General features: G+C 43.5%; 1 long non-coding RNA gene across 3 annotated transcripts in view; it reads right to left on the bottom strand.

Annotated features, from left to right (window-relative positions):
• LOC107514617 overlaps positions 1 to 13,693 on the bottom strand; it is a 235,651-nt gene that overhangs the window by 204,432 nt on the left and 17,526 nt on the right. The window lies entirely within an intron of this gene.

A 13,693-nucleotide genomic window follows, 5' to 3' on the forward strand; every position in this document is an offset into this window, starting at 1 on the left:
AACTATAAAGGGGGTCTTAGAATCAGCCAGCTAACCATCTGAAGTTAGAAGAACAGCAGCATGATTTGTTCCGCCATAGCCGTTATTGAGCAGCCAGTAGGTTTAACGTACCTGCTTTTTTGTATCTCCAAGTGGAATCCACGATGTTACTCTCACACATGTACCAGGTGGCCTTCCTCCACTCTTCCTCCACGTGCTGCAAAGCATGAGTCGCTTTAATTGCACTTACCAGATGAAACGTTTGTCCTCTAAGTGGACAGTGGGCTGTGGGTACTGAGTGGGACAATGACACATCCTGTTCTCCGAATAGTCAGCATCTGGGCCGGGTGTCGAGCAATGAAGGACAACGTGATGTCAAAAAAATAATGAGACCTCGCACGATAGCAAAATAAAGTCCGTTCTCCTAAGGCCTACGCTGAGAGGCAACGGGAAAGACCGGACACTTCTGAGGAATTGCGAAGCTAAAAGGACGAGCTCGTTCTCTGAGGGCTCTTTAAAAGCCGCGATCGCATTTTTTTTAAGCACCAGAGGAACCGCAGAGATCGCTCATTCCCTGCCCTCCTCCACAGGCGGCAAAGTGGAGGTTATCGAATCTGCTTGAAATCATGCAACCTGCTGGTCACCGAGTCCTCAGTGGAGGCCAGGTCATCGGATACCCCCAGTCCACATGCCTTGCAAGGCCACGCTGACCAATTGTGCAAAACGGGCCCTCCCAGCACTAACTTCTGCTTTCATGAATGCAACCCTGTGTTGCAAATCGGAGACGAAACATCTTGAGTCTTGTGCTGCTGCCCCTCTCAAAGGCTGTCATTTATTTGACCTATTCACATCTGGCGCGTATGTATGCGTGCCCGCGCGCACGTGCAGACACACACACACTGCAAACATCACTTCTCCGAGGAAACCTTTCCTTATTCACTCACCCACCGGCCAGCTCGGATTCCTCATTGCACACCAGCTCCTTCATAGAACTTATCACCATTTGAAGTTACATATTTGTGGGACCATTTAATTAACATCTGTGAGATATCTCCTCCATTAGATAAATGATGTCTCTAAGGATGAGACATCTTCTAAAATCGCATCCTAACCCATCGTTCCTTCATCGTACCTACCTGGAAATAGAAAAAGATCAGTGCGATAATCTCAGAACTACTTCTTTGAATCTACCCCGCTTGTTGGCGCGAGTCCTTCAAACTTAAAGCAAACCCCTCCTCCTCCGGGGTTCTAGGACTGTGTCTGCCATGTGTTCACACTCGAGTCCCCTCAGCCCCCCTCAGACAGCTCACACTTTCTCCCTGTTGGGTGCAAGCTCCCTGATGCAATGTACTGCTGAGGTCTCTGCATGCCTCAAGCCCACCTTTGTGTTGTCGTATCACAGAGATTTTAGTCAAACCATTCTCTTACTTTTTACTCCCAGTCTCTTCTCCCTATGGCTCAAGACTGGTGTCCTTCAGGGTTTGCAAAGACGACAAACATCTCTCCCCTGCCTCTAGAAGCAAAGGCCTAGATCAAGCTTGTGCGCCCTTCAGCCCTGGAACTAATTCTTTGCCATGAACCTCCCTGGTGGCTCATATCAACAGACCCCTCCCTGTATGGCCTGCCAAATGGGCCTGTTTCCTCAGGCTTCTGTGCATTGAAGAGGAACAAAATTCAGTCTCAAGCTTGGCCCCTTGCCAAATTCAGAGCCAGCCCCTGAATGTCAGTCCTGTGACAGGAAAGGAATGGCATGCTAAGCCTTCGTCTTGGCTCAGAGAGGAGACCCCTCCCCCCTCGCACCCACCCACGCGACAGCTCCACAGTACTTAAAGAGCGAGGTTTCCCGGGAACAGCCCATGAATGGGCTCTGAAAATCACAGCCAAGGACACTTTGTGCCTTACAAAGCTTAGCAGAGCCATGAGAGGTGTGACCCCTGGAACGAAGGCCGGGATGGAGCGGAAACCATCCGCCGGGGACTCAAGCACGGCCGGTTTGGATCTTGGCTCTGACACTTGCCAGATATGTGGGCTTAGGCAAGTTTCTCAGCCTGCGTGAGCCACCGGCTCCTCCTCCATGCACCAGGACGATCTGCATCTCTCAGAGATGTTTATGAAAATTAAACAAAACCAGCTTGGTAAATTAGCGGACATAGCGTTTGGGACATAACAGATGCTCCATAAATATTAATTCCCTTTCCCATGACATTTTTTTTTTTCCTGTTCTGATCTTTATAATCATCCCTTCTCCATGGCTTTGGTTTAAAGCTCTTCCATAAAAATTTTAAACATATTTCACTTAGTACTAGTTAAAATTCTACTATGCTCCTAGAGTTTATTATTGCATCATTAAATACAAGAAATTACACTCATTATTAATTATCTATTTCCTGGAGTGATTCCTTCTGATGCGGGGCTCTCCTTCCTTCCACTTTGAAATTGGCTTCTAGTTCAACAAGCCCATCTTAGGTGAAAGGACAGGGAATTAATATTCATTACCTACTATCTGCCAAGGTAACAGTAAAGCTTGGCAGCTAATGACTTGCTTTAAATTCAGATTCCACCCCTTAGCTAGCTGTGTAGTCTTGGGCAGGTAACATCAATTCTTGGTGCCAGAGTTTGAAATCCACAAAATGGAGGTGACTGTACCTACCTCATAGGATGCTTGTGACAATTAAATGAGTTAACTGGGAGAATGCGTGGAACAATAAATACTCAGTCGATATTGGCTGCTATTCCTGTCCTGTGTACATATAGCTTGGTCTCACAGCAGGCCTTCTAGGGCTGTGTTTTCCTCTCTGTTCTCCCCTGAATGGGAAACAATGACTGCGAAACCCGCCCGGAGCCCTCGGCAAGCGCACAGCACTCCGGGTTCCTGCCCGAGGTGCTACGAGCCCCAAACCCTGGCCTTTCCTCTGCGGCCTGAGGTTTCCCAACTTGTTCTCTTGAAGTATTGAACCAATAAACAAACATGAATTATTAATGGCTATGGCGCATGTTCTAAAGTGCAGTTGTCAAACTCAAGGTTAGAAAATGAGTTTCGGAGCTGGTTTTGTTCCAGATGAAACTATGGCCACAGTCACGGCGACTGAGCTCTGCAACCACCTGGCAGCCAGTTACAGCATTTCACACCAAAAGGCGCAGAGTTGTTTCAACAAGGAAAAGGGGAAGTGGGTTTCTTGTATATATTAAGTGCCAATATATTGTGCTGAGCATTTTCCATTTGTTTAATTCTCTCAGCAAGGTAGGCATTATTTCTATCATTTTCTAGATGAGGACAGGAAAGCTCGGACTGGTTATGTGACTTCTCCAAAGTCAGACGGCCCGTAAGTGCCAGAGGCAACAGAGCAGCCCAGGCAGAGACCTGGCTCCAATGACTGAGAAATAAATCATCTCCATAAACGCCTGGCAGCTCTTTATAATACCCTCTCAAACCCCTTACACCTGAATCATAGCTAAGGATTATCAAGTGCTTACTGTGTTCTAGGCACTTACATGTAATATTTCATTTAATCCTTGCCACCTTCTCAGGAAGTTGGTACTATTGTTACTCCTGTTCACGAAACAGGAAATGGGCCTTGAGGAGTCAAGAGCTTGTTTTGTCACAGATCCTGGAGGTGGAGCCAGGTGATTTCACAGTGTGTGATCTTAAACCTTAAGCTAGGCTCTGTCTCACATGAAGAGGTCACGAGCATGAGCAGTAAACCAGCATTCCTTCTGTAGCAACACGCTAAACTAGGAAGAGCACTGGGCTGGGCACTGTCCATCTGGGTGCTGATCCTGAGTCTTAAACTGTGCAGTGTGGAGCCAGTCCATGACTCTAGGACTCAGTTTCCTTACCCGTAAACTAGAGAGGTTGAACTTGGGTTTTATTCCAGTGCTAGAATTTTATGATTTACAGTACGTCAGTATAAATGACATAAGCAAGTCAATAGAGAAAATTTCATTTGGCCATGGATACTCTTCCTCCTCAAAGAGACCACTTAAGACGCTAAAGCAGTTTGTTAATATTTACCTGAGCTAGAAATGTCCTATAAAACTCATAGAGAATGCACTCAGTATTTTAATTTAGAATTAATATGCCATCCATATGAGTGAAAGTTCAACATATATAATGTAGATTTTTATGGGATGGTACGGGACAGGATAGATAGGATTGATGGATGGATGGATGGATGGATGAATGGATGGATGGATGGATGGATGGATGGATAGATAGATAGATAGATATGGCATTGGAACCAGGGTTGTTATGCTGCCTCTGGTACTTACTGGCCATCTGACCTTTGGAGAAGTCATATAGATGAGCTTTACTATCCTCATCTAGAAAATAATAGAAATAATGCCTACCTTGCTGAGAGGATTAAATAACAACTGTAAAATGCTCAGTATAACATATTGTCACTCAATACATAGGCGTTCCTTTCTCCCTTTTGGTAATTAAAACAGGCATGCATTCATACACATAATCCTTAATTTTAAAAACTCCAAGACTGATAGAAAAAAAGAGAGAGAGACTACAAAGAAACAATCCAGGAATGAACTGAAAAGATGGATATCTCAGAAGCATCCACCTAAATTCAAATGTATCCTTCGGCGGGGCCAGGGGAGAGGATGAAGAAGTCACAGTAAGGCTGCAAAATGCTGCAAACCCACTTAGAGTTGTTTACTGACTTCTTCCCCATCCCTTCCTCCCTTAGGCGCATAGCCGAGAGCTCTAACCTCTAATTTTCTGCTCATGGAGGCTCCCATGGCACGTCCTGTTGTGATTCGTTAACACCCGTTGCCGACTTCGGCCACTTGCAACCACAGAAGCCTGCTGAGGAAACGTCTGTGCTCTGTGCTCCTTCCCACACAGGTTGCTGACGCATAAGTCCCTTTGCCGCCTTTAGAAGAGTCCTTAGCAACCCTTTCTGGGGAACTCACATGGTTCCTGGGGCGCAGGAAGAGAATAAGCGCACGGCGTCCCGAACAGACGGAGGCAAATGCCAAGAAAGGCAGCCAGAGAACAGAGCAGGCCGTGTTGTCCTTTTTTTTTTAAGTTGAACTTTTTTACTTCGAGATCATTATAAATTTGCATGCAGCGGTAAGAAATAACGCCGAGAGATCCTGTTTGGCCTTCACCTTCACCCACTGCCCCCAGCGGTAACATCTCCGGAAACTACACTGCAAATCACAGCCAGGAAAGTGACAATGACGTCGTCTGGCACAGTCAAGACACAGCTCCGTCACCACAGGGTCTTCGTGGTGGCCTTTCATCTACCTCCCCCGCCCCTCCTCACCCCCTGGCAACCATCGGTTTGTTCTCCTTGTCTGTAAGTCTTGTCAGTACCAAATGTTATGTAAATGGAATCATACAGTATATAGTCTTTGGGGATTTAATCCTCTAACGATCTATCAACGGTATGTATTTCTCAATAGTTCTCTCCTCATACTGCTGAATCGCATTCCACGGTGTGGATGTATCACTGTTTGTCTAACTATTTACCTGCTGAAGGACGTCTGGGCTGTTTCCAGGTTTTGGCTATTACCAACAAAGCTGCTATAAACACTCACATACAGGTTTTTGTACACAGGTGTTTAGGGCGGGCCCTAATCCAACATGACTAGTGTCCTTATGAGAAGAGGAGATCGGGACACAGACTCATAGAGGGCAGGCCACGTGAAGACAGCACAGAAGATGGTCATCTGCAAGGAGAGGCCTCAGGACAAACCGCTCCTACTCACACCTTGATCTGGAATTGTGAGCAAATAAGTTTCTGTGGTTAAAGCCACCAAGTCTGTGGTACTTTATTGTGGCAGTCCTGGCAAACCAACAGGGCTAAAGCATCCAGTTTTTCCCCATTAAGTATAGCACTGGCTGCAGGTTTTTTCAAAGCTGCTCTTTATCAAGTTGAGGAAGTTCTCCTCTATTCCTATTTTTCTGAGAACTTTTATCATAAATGGATGTCCGATTCTGTAAAATGCTCTTTCTGTATCAAGTGACATGATCATGTGATTTTTCTTCTTCAGCCTTTAACATGGTGGATTACATTTAATTGATTTTCAAATATTAAATCAGCCTTGCATCTCTGGTCATGGAATACAAATCTTTACATATACTGCTGAATGCTATTTGCTAATAATTTGTTAAAGAATTTTGTAGCTATATTAACAAGGGATATTGGTCTGTACTTTTCTTTTTGGTGCTGTCTTTAATTGGCTTTTGGTGGAACATAATACTAGCCTCATGACATGAATTGTGAAGTGTTTCCTCCTCTTCTACTTTTTAAAGAAATGGCATTAAATTGGTGTTAATTCTTTAAATGTTCGGTTAAATTCTCTGGTGAAACTATCTAGGTTTGGAGATTCCCTTTTTAGGAGAATTTCAATGATAAATTCAACTTCTTTAATAATTATAGAGGTACTCAAATTATCTTGTATCGGGTGACTTGTGATAGTTTGTGTTTTTTTAAGGAATGGTCCATTTCATCTAAGTTATCGAATTTATGGGTACAGAGTTGTACCTATTATTCTCTTTTTATACTGTTTATCTTTGAATACACCGATCTATTTAAGTTTTGTTTCAAAGTTGAAAATAATTTTGTTTTCTTACAGTAAAAAAACAAAGCATACTCATAGTAGGAAAAAAACACACACCCATAATAGAGAATGGCAGCCAAAAAAGGAAGTAAATCTAACCAAAGACTATTAATATTCTAGTGAAGATCCTTTCAGACACCTATTTATCTGTCTATCCACCATCTATGTGCACACACAGGTACATTTAAATGTACATTTGTATATAAATGGAACACTATGCATCCCCTTTGGTAACCACCTCCTGCATTCAACAGTATGTGATATAAATCTTTCTATGTCATCGTGGATCTGCACTGTCATTTACGATGGCCACAAAGCATCCCACTGTGCAAACACATCAATCTGATACTGACTGAAAAAAATAATTAAGTTTCTAGTATTTCATTTTTATAAACAACACTGGCATGAACATCCTTGTGCATGTATTCTAGCACATGCGTGATTAACTCCTTAGAATTGTTTCCGAAGAGAAAGATGGCTGGTATGTTCATCTAAAGTTCTGATATGTATGGCCAAACCACATTTCACAAAAATACATTACTCCGCCATCTCCTTGTAAACACTGGGTATTATCATTGTTTCCCTTCCTCTTTGGCAACATGATATGTGAAAAATATTCAGAATTTTTTGGTAGTAATTGTTTTTGCTTTTTTGTTTGTTTGTTTTGCTCTTCTTTTTGTTCATTGGCTAGGTTGATGTGTTCATGGTTTGGGGTTTTGTTTCGTTTTGTCATTTGTATTTCTTCTCTTAAAGGTGCCTAACGAAGGTAAGTTTTAAATAAGTGGTTTTATTAGACACTCTTATGGGTTAAGTTCCTAGAAAATAAAGTCCATCTTTAACACCTGCTCCAAATACCACGGCAATATGAGTAGTTTCATGTTTTCTAATTTTACTGAAAATTATTCTTATTTCCTTCATATAAAAAAATAAAATAAAAATCCAGTTGGGGGCAGATAATAGTCAAGGTTGCACAACAATACGAATATACTTAATGTCACTGAAATGTACACTTAAAAGTGGCCAAGGTAAAGTTAACTTCATGTTATATATATATATTACCAGAATTAAAAAATAGTTGATTTGGGGGTGATAGACACAGATAGATACCAATACACAGTTACAGCTACAGACATAGGTATGTGTGTATATGTGTGTGTGTGTACACACACACACATATACACACATACCCATATAAAAATTTTAACACACATACCCATATAAAAATTTTAACTTAATTGGTTTATAATGAAAGGATTGGCCCTCAACCTACTCTCCTTCAAAGAAAAAAGAAAATGAGAGAGTAAAGAAAATGTGGCTAATATTCTCCTTTTGTTTTCAATACTCTAAGAAACAAATCTTAAATAGAGAATATCTATCCTTGTTTGAGGCGTATAAGACAGAAAGTCATGTGATGAATAAATTGGACAGGAAGTCTAGGGCACATTAAAGAAACATGAATAAATAATCCTCATCCTAAGGACTTTGCTTATACCAATGCAAATTTACTTCAGAGAAGAAAGTTATTTTATATTTAAGTTCATTTATATATCAAACTATGTTTGAGAAAATAATCACCTTTTCTGGGATGACTAGGCTTTTTAAGTTCCTTTTATGCTTTTTTAAGACTTAGAGATTCTCTTCCTGCTATGTGCTGACTTTTTTCTTTTTTTGTAATTTCACCCGGTATTTTACTCATATTTCATTATTCACTGTCATTTTCATCATCATGAACTAATATTTCCCCAGTTCCTGTTGGAGACGATATGACTTGGTGACACGGGTCCTGTGGCCACCTCACTGAGTCGTCACCCATCCAGTTAGAAGTTTCCATTAGCCCAGGGAACTACAGTCAAAGTACGGAAAAGTCTGGAGGCAAAGCTCAGAATAGAGCTCACTGCGTCATTAGGGTCCTGAACCCCAAGTTCTCCTGTGATGCCTCTGCTCTCAGCACAGAGCCCTGGGACCCAGGCAGAAAGGACTCTGGTTACGGAGAGGGGAGCTGAAGTTGCGGAGGCTCTGTGCCTGCTGCATGGACCCCGCAGTCCTCGGCTGGGTCACGAGATAGAAGGGGTTCTGAGTCCCCTTTTACCACACCCCTCTGCCGCAAATCAGATTAAGGAGCCATGAAACTGAGCCACCCAGTGCACACCACGTTGTGGGAAACACAAGTCTCCAGCAATCCAAGAATTTACAGTCTCAAGTTGGTTCTTAAAGGGAAAGGCCAGGGCTCACTGTGGTAAGAATTACAATTAAGGTGTCTCTGTCCCACCCCCAGAATTGATAAAATCAGGATAAATTTACCATTGGGAAACAACATATGGTGGCGGCTACCCACATCTCCCAGGTGTTGTGGAAAAGGCCAGGTGTTGGCTAAACCTCCACCTAAGTGTAACCTCATAAAGACGCCACTGGAATGCAGAGATGTGAAGAAAAAAAAAGTTCTTTTGAGTTACGCCCAGAGGGCTGTGGCTTGGATGTGTAACCATGTAAATCTTCACTTCTTTAAAATGGCTTTTAACCTTTTTCTCCTTGATTCAAACTGGCCTTGGGCTGTCTTGCTGCTTCTCTTCCTTCTCCATCTGCATACTGCGGCATCACTCCCTTAATCATTAAGCCCTTAGGCCAGCATCGAACAGTCTAAGGAGCAAAGCCTCAGGCCTGCTGACCACAGAAAGTTTCAGTCAAACTAAAGATAACATCTCGCACCCGTGAAGGCAGAAGGACCTACCGGCATGCCCATGAGACCAGATGAAACTCAGGACCTGATGCAATGCTCGGCTTCCTCCCAGCCCCGGCCATGCAGTAGAGCTCACAACCCCAACTCCCTCAGCTACTAACCCCTGTGTAACCCATGCCCCGGGGGCGGTGGGCAGCCAGGTCTTTGAGCACTAGCTCACCTGTGTGTCTCCCGGCTTGGCACCACTGCCTTAAATAAAGCTCTACTTTCTTTGCTGCAAATTCCTGCGCAAGTCTCTTTCGGGTTTGCTGCGTGCCGGCAAAACAAACTCCTTCAGTTTGGTAACAGGGAGAGTCTAGAAAAATGAGCTCTAGAAGGAAGAATCTGCTTATGTTTTTCCAATACTGTATATTTTCTAGGGGAAAATATTTGCTTCTAAATGGCCAGCCGTTCTTTAACATAATTATTCCTCCAAAGAGGAAAAGCAACCCGAATCGCAGGGCAATTGAGAAAGAGCCGCTGGAGGGCCGATCCGCTCAGGTGCCTCCACTCTGGGGGCCAGGTCCCCGAACGTCTCCGAGGTACCTGAGGCCACCTCCTTCCAAGGGAACTATTAGTAATAGTTACCTGTACAGGAGGGGCTGACGTATGGCTGCTCTTCCCTTGTTTGAATGATTTAATGTCCTAAAGTGAGACTGAATTCATGCGTTCCTTTTATTTAAAAAAAGAGAGAGAGGGAGAGAGAAAATAATTTTCCTTTAAAGACACACCTTTAGCTTATCTTCTCAGAGTGAGGCTCTCTGTCTTCCTAACAGCCACTACAAGCGCCACTGGGCAGATTTTTATAAAACTACATTTACCACACAATCCAGGAATTCCACTCCTAGGCATTTTTCCAAGGGAAGTGGAACCATGTGTCCACACACAGACGAGCATGTGAATGTCTGCGGCACTTCATCCTCAAAAGCCAAAGCTGGACGCAATCCAAATGTGCAATAAGCGAGGAGATGAGCGAATTAGAGTATTATGGAAAACTACTATTAAAGAAGAAACAATAGACCAACATGGAGCCACTTTTGCTAAACCTGATCACCAAACCAAGAATTAACAGCTTACTTATTGTTTCAGCCTCCCAGAAGGGGGATTTTAAACCAGTAGGTCTAGAATTTCCTGGTCAGCACCAGTAAGGTGATCTGCTTGATAAGACCCCCTGCCTTTCTCAAAAGAAAGTGCCCCCCCCCACACACACACACATACAATCCACTCTTTTAACTTCTCAGTCCCACCCTCTTTCTACCTATAAAACCTTCTATTTTGTACAACTCATCACAATGCCCTTCTGGTTGCCAGGTGGAGTGCTGCCTGATCCATGAATCATTTACTAAAGCCAATTAGAGCTTCAAATTCACTTGGTTGAATTTTGTTCTCTAACACTGCCCAGGAGTAAGAAGGAAGGAACTACTGAGACACACAACATGGCTGAATCTCAAAAGCTTAATGCGGAACTTACTCCATATCCCATTTATACACAATGCTAGAAAAAAACAAATCTACCTTATAATAACAGATAGATCAGTGGTTGCTTGAGGCCAGGATTTGGGGGGCGAGGATTTATTAGAAAGGAGCACAAGGGACCTTTTCAAGGTGTTGAAATGTTCCCGTCTTTACTGTGGTGGTGATCCCACGAGTGCACACGTTTGTCAAAACTCCTAGAACTGTACAGTCAAGGAGGCAAATTCTGAAGTCACTGGACTGGAAAAGGCTGAAGGAGTTTGGACGAAATCTGAAGCCGTGAAGGAAATATGTGAGAGACTTTAGGGACATAGAAAGGCAAGGAGACCACTTAGGAAGTACTGCAATGTTCTGAGAGAGTATAAGCTGACAAGTGCCCGGGCCAGTGAAACACCGCACCGTAAGGGCAGTGGTGTGCCGGTAAATGCTTCACGAACGGCCCTTCGGGAGGCAAGGGAAGCCCTCGCTTTGTAGCATCTGCCAATCCTCCTGGTGTAAATATTCTTATTGTTAAAAAAGAAACAACAGGCCAAAACGGAGTCGCTTTTGCTAAGCCATGTCACCAAACCGAAACTTAATAACTAACCTAAGTGCCGTTTCCCCCTCTCCTAGAAATAACAGTCGAATTTCCCAATCAAATTTACTCAGTTAAATTTTGTTCTTTTTGAGACTTTTTCAAGCTAACGGTGAGATGTTATGAACTGGGGTTGAAAAGAGATGCAAACATTTGGCTCCCAGGAGCCTACAGAAGCCCCCACACACCGCAGACAGGGTAGAGAACACTGCGAGGTTTGAGAAAAATCATCACAATGTGCTCATTAGTTAGGGTAAAGCCAACAGCACTCACACATGGATTTCCAAACATAATGGCTTAAAAACGGGCTTCGTTCTTTCTCAAATAACAATTAGAGGCAGCGACTCCAAGGCGAGGGCCCCGCTTCACGATCGTTCAGGGACCCGGCCCAACTCAGTCTCCCACCATCTTTCATACACTGCTCCCCAAGTCACGCTGCCCATCGCTGTAAAGGACAATTCAGCCCCCGAGGGGAGGGAAGAAAAGACATAAAGGAGAGCAAATGGATGTTTTAGGGACAAGCTGTGGAAGGGGCACATGCCCGCCACGGCTCATATCCAGTAGAGAACTGAGTCACCTGGACCCACCTCACTCTAAGGGAGTCTAAGAAATGCGGGGAACTGGGGAGCCAGATGGGAGAGGGAGCCTCCTGGAGCCCAGCCAGCAGTCTGTGCTACCAGGTAAAACACACGATGCCCTGTTAAATCTGAATTTCAGACAAAAAAATGAATAATTTTGTGGTATCAATATTCCCAAATATTACATGGGACATATTTATATGAAAAATTATTTTTAGTTTATCTGAAATTCATATTCGACTGAGCCAAATCTGGCAAGGGTAATCGCCAGGGTTCAAACTTGCGTGAAATGGTAATGGGTAATGTTATTATCTGGAAGGAAAGGTGATAAGAGTTATCAAACACACAAGAGATCCACGTATAAGTCAGCTCATTACTTTAAAATGGGACGTGCACTTGGTAGTCTTAACTAATACTTGTGATTGGTCCAGGTCACGGTTGGGACTTTTAAGTCAACGAACAGTAACCACAGATGAAGAAAGTAGGATGGAAACAATAGCATTAGGACGAAATACGGAGAGATCTCCAGGACACATTAAGTTAAAAAAAAAAAAAGAAAAGCAAGGTGCAGAGAGTAATGTGTACAGCCAGAGAGAGAGAGAGGGAGGGAGAGAGATTGATTGATGGCCGGTACGTGTGTGGAATATCCAGAAGGAAACACAAGAAACTGGTAACAGAGGTTGATTGTTGCTAGGGAGGAGAACCGCACCTGTGAGTGAGAGAGGACAATGGAAGGAGGTTAACTTTTCACTATATAACCTTTCATGCTTTAAAAAATTTTTTTACTACATGAATATATTAGTCATTCAAAAGTAAAACTGAAAAGAAATAATGCCACCGCCCACTAAAAAAGCCCAAGCTGCCTTCAAGAAATGGCAGCTTTGGGGGTTGGGGCGGGGAAAGTACAAGATGGACGTGGAACATCTTCTGCCAGAAAATAAAGACGAGCCCGCCCGAAACGTGGGAACACGCCAAAAGGGCAAAAGACTTAGCTTGAAGGGGCCAAGTGTGCTACAATTTAATGACGCAAACAAATAATTATTGTAATAGATTTTTAACTTTTTAGAATAAAATAAAAATAGACAATTTGAGAATAAAGAGACTTCCTGAAATAGCGACACTTGGCGAATTTACTCTAATGTGAAAGTTCTGGGTAAGCCAGCTCCATAAAGTGGCTCCCCTGAGTTCTCTGTGTCACTAGCTGTAAAGTGTTAACCTCATCCTCGCGGTTCAAAAGGGCTTCCGGAGTTCCAGTCATCACACCCAAGTAGACTGCAGGAAACATTCTGGAGAATTCTCAGAAGCATCGTATATCACTTCCTTTACCGTGTTAACTTGAATTTAGTCACATGGTCCCACCTTAGTGCAAAGAAGGCTAGAAAATATAGTTTTTAACCAGGGATACTGTGCCCGGCTAAAACTCAAGGCGCTGTTGCTCAAAAAGGGGGAAAATGCATAGCATTATTAAAACCACTTTCCAGTTGGAGAAACTGCAGCTCAGACAGGTTAGATAACTCGCCCAAACTCATGCGGCCCCTGCGTGTTACAGCTGGAATTTCGCCTCGGCTCCACCTGGTTCCAAGGCCGGTGCGCTTTCCAGGACCAGCGATGACCCGGCTCACCCTGCGCACCCTGGCGGGAGAGGCTGGTACCCAGCAACACGGCAGGAGATGCTCTGAAGCCACACAGTCAATAGAGCACATCTACCTGTGATACATATTTTACCCCAAGATTTAGGAGAAAAAAAAAAAATGTTTGTTTACAACAAACATAGAAATGCTACGGTGTAGAAGG

The sequence above is a fragment of the Rousettus aegyptiacus genome, unplaced genomic scaffold (genome assembly GCF_014176215.1).
Source record: "Rousettus aegyptiacus isolate mRouAeg1 unplaced genomic scaffold, mRouAeg1.p scaffold_m13_p_16, whole genome shotgun sequence".
Lineage (NCBI taxonomy): Eukaryota > Metazoa > Chordata > Mammalia > Chiroptera > Pteropodidae > Rousettus > Rousettus aegyptiacus.